The sequence below is a fragment of the Humulus lupulus genome, chromosome 6 (genome assembly GCF_963169125.1).
Source record: "Humulus lupulus chromosome 6, drHumLupu1.1, whole genome shotgun sequence".
Lineage (NCBI taxonomy): Eukaryota > Viridiplantae > Streptophyta > Magnoliopsida > Rosales > Cannabaceae > Humulus > Humulus lupulus.
In genome coordinates this window covers 88,761,172-88,765,037 of record NC_084798.1, presented here as the reverse complement: position 1 = coordinate 88,765,037, position 3,866 = coordinate 88,761,172, and the positions used below count along the sequence as shown (strand labels likewise).

At 39.5% G+C, this 3,866-nt stretch overlaps 1 non-coding gene across 1 annotated transcript; it reads right to left on the bottom strand.

The window, feature by feature from the left end:
• Positions 1-2,412: 2,412 nt before the first annotated feature.
• LOC133787393 (small nucleolar RNA R71) lies at positions 2,413-2,519 on the bottom strand. The gene has a single exon (XR_009872418.1). It is a non-coding gene; the product is annotated as a small nucleolar RNA R71 (small nucleolar RNA).
• Positions 2,520-3,866: the final 1,347 nt, after the last annotated feature.

The window sequence follows — 3,866 nt, the reverse complement described above, 5'->3', positions numbered from 1 at the left end:
ATAACAAAGGTTCCCAAACCCATATCTAGCCTCCGGGGCATCAATCCCCAATAATCCGGGTAATAGGAACAATCGCGAGGCCTAAAACCAAGTTCCCGAAGTCAAAACACTTAACCGGGCTCAAAACTACCCAAGACTCATGGCCCTAGCACCTTGAGCCGTGGCCCCCAGCCACACCAGGAGCAAGGGCCGCGACGCCCCTCACTCAGTGCCGCGACGCCTGATAACTCTATGATATAGAGTTAATTATTTGACTTTTACACTTAATTATGCATAAAAAGAGTGATGATTTTGGTGTTTGTTTGTTAATTTTAAGTTGTTATCTATCAATATAATTAGTTGATCTAATATTGGAGTCTTATAATATTTTGGGTTTAAATTGGAATTAAATAAAAAATCTTGTTCTAGTTTTCTGTGTAAAAAGGGAATCAAGCGATCCATGGAAGGATTGAAGAAGAAAAATTGGAAGCTTGGTTTGGAAGCAAAAGCTGAAACTTTCCAGATTGCTAAAATTCATGCTGCATCATGTTGGAGCTCACTTGCTGACGTGGAAATTAAAGGCAGCTGTGTCATTTCTTTTTAATTCGTGGCCAGGTGGCATGGGTCCATAACTGGTGCCAGCTTGAGTTATTTTTGGTCAGAAAAGTGGTCCAATTTAGTGGGCCTAAGTGGAGGAAAAGAAGGTGGGTTTTCTAATTGGAGGCATGATATTGTTGTACCCTAATTTGGAAAAAGAGGAGAACCAGCCGTATCACCTTAGTGGCAGCCATTGAAGGACTATCAGGAAGAAAAAGTACAGAAAAACAGAGAGAAAAATATAGAGAAGTACAATTGTTGAAGGGGAACGAGAAGGACAAGGAGGATTCACACACCAATTATATCGGATTGTCCCATTTACTCTTCTTCTTTAATTTTTGTAGTTCCTAATTTAGAATAGCTATTTTAGAACTCATGGATATCAATTTTCCATTTCAGCTTTTGGATACTAATTTAGCTATGAGCTAAGCTTTTTGAGACTTGAATGGTTAAAGAACCCTATGTCATAGTTATTAAAGTTTAAATGCATATTTACGTAAATTCACCATTGTTCATTCAAGTGTTGTTCATGATTATTGTTTGTTGTTGTTTGGCCAACAATGGCAGATTATTAAGCTAGATTTAATTCTGGAAAGGTTGAATGTAGTAGTTTGTACTTGAATGATGCAAGAGCATAACCATTGTTAGGTTGTTCTTAGTGAGTAGAATAGGAATATTTTACTTACCTTGCATAACTTTTGAGAATTGGTGCTGTTATTTGTGTTCTTAAGTCTGATTTGATATAGGAATATATTTAATTGGATGGTAGAACTATATTCACGAGTTTTGGAAAAATCTGGTGAGCATATTGGGAATTCTAGTTAACTCTGGTGCGATTTGCTAAATTTAATGCTATAGCATTCTGGGCAGTTTTTGACATAGGGGGATTTAGCTATTCAAGTCCAATTTTTCCATTGATAATTCTTCTTGCTGTTATTTCTCTAGAACTTGTGGTTAATTTTAAGCATATTTTAATTTCTTTCATTTTATTTTAGTTTCAACAACCACTAATTCAGTTTCTTAAATTTCTAAGTTGTAATTAATTAATGTTTACATTGAACTTTTTAATACCAATCCCTGTTGAGACGATTCACTTATCATTATATTACTTGTGTTGGACTGTGTACACTTGTACATATAATTTTCACAACAATTTTTTGGCGTCGTTGCTGGGGATTCAAATTAAAAGTTTGTGTAATATCAATTATTTTACAATTTATTTTTCTGTGTTGTTCTAATCTTGCTTGCTCGGTTTTGTGAATTTTCAGGAATACTCTAGTGCATGAACGAGCAAGAAGACCTTGAACTAGCTCCTATTGACCCCGAAATTGAACGCACTTTTAGAAGAAGGAGAAGGGAACAAAGGGGTCAAAATCGTTTCAATATGGCTGATGAGATTGAAGGGGTTGGGGATGCCCATAATATTGCTAATGCCATTGCCTTGGCCAATGATAGAGAGAGGGGCATAAGGGAGTATGCTGCCCCTATGTTTAATGAGCTCAATCCGAGCATTGTGAGGCCCGAAATCCAAGCAGCCCAATTCGAGTTAAAGCCCGTCATGTTCCCCTCATGTTCCAAATGCTCCAAACGGTTGGTCAATTTAGTGGGCTGCCAACGGAAGATCCTCATCTCCACCTTCGTTCATTTTTGGAGGTGAGCGATTCTTTCAAGCTACAAGGAGTAAGTGAAGAGGCCCTAAGGTTGAAGTTGTTCCCATTCTCTTTGAGGGATCGAGCTAGAGCTTGGCTCAACACCCTTCCTCCCGACTCGGTGACTACATGGAATGAGTTGGCTGAAAAATTCTTAATGAAGTACTTTCCTCCTACCAAGAATGCCAAGTTCCACAATGAAATCATGTATTTTCAGCAGCTAGAAGATGAATCCTTTTGTGAAGCTTGGGAGAGATTTAAAGAATTTTTGAGGAAGTGCCCGCACCACGGGATTCCGCATTGTATACAAATGGAAACATTCTATAATGCGCTAAATTCTTCCACTCGCATGGTGTTGGATGCTTCAGCTAATGGGGCTATTCTCTCTAAGTCCTACAATGAAGCCTATGAGATTTTGGAAAGGATTGCTAGCAACAATTATCAATGGTCCAATGTTAGAGCCTCAACAAGTCGAAAAGTAGCGGGTGTACTTGAAGTGGATGCATTGACCGCTTTGACCGCTCAAGTTTCATCAATGACTAACATTCTCAAGAACATGAGTTTGGGGGGAATGGTACAACCAGCTGCTATGGGACAAGTTGCCAATGTGTCTTGTGTCTATTGTGGAGATTGGCACACTTTTGAGAGTTGTCCTTCAAATCCCGCCTCGGTTTGCTATGTGGGGAATCAAAATGCCAACCGTAACAACCCATATTCAATCTCTTACAATCCGGGGTGGAGGCAACATCCAAATTTCTCATGGGGGGGTCAAGGAGCTAGTTCAAGTGGAGCACCAATGCAAGGCAAGACAACATATCCACCGGGGTTTTCTCAACAAGATGCGGCAGAAAAGTGTTTGAGCAAGCCACCTCCACCATTTCCTCAAAGATTTCAAAAACAGCAACAAGATGGCCAATTCCGGAGGTTTTTAGACATTTTGAAGCAACTCCATATCAATTTACCACTAGTGGAGGCCTTGGAGCAAATGCCAAATTATGTAAAGTTTTTTAAGGACATTTTGACTAAGAAAAGGAGTCTTGGTGAGTTTGAAACGGTGGCCTTGACGGAAGGCTGTAGTGCAATGTTGAAGAGTAAAATTCCTCCTAAGTTGAAGGATCCGGGTAGTTTTACAATTCCATATTCGATTGGTGGAAGAGATGTGGGTAAAGCTCTTTGTGATTTGGGAGCTAGTATTAATTTGATGCCCATGTCCATTTTTAAGAAGTTGGGAATTGGAGAAGCAAGGCCAACTACACTCACCTTGCAATTGGCTGACCATTCTATGGTGCATCCGGAGGGAAAGATTGAAGACGTCCTAGTACAAGTTGACAAGTTTATTTTTCCAGCGGATTTCATTATTCTTGACTATGAGGAAGATAGGAATGTACCGATCATTTTGGGGAGACCATTTCTTGCCACCGGGAGGACATTGATAGATGTTGAAAAAGGAGAGCTCACCATTCGAGCTCAAGACGAACAAGTCACATTCAAGGTTTTTAATCCTATACGCTCTCCTAATGAAGTAGAAGCTTGTTTGGCCATAAGTGTTTCTAACTTCAAGTTGATTGAAAAGATGCATGGAAAGTATAGCAATGGAGTTAAGAAAAAGGTCCCTTTTGAAGAAATTGAGAAAGGTGGGGA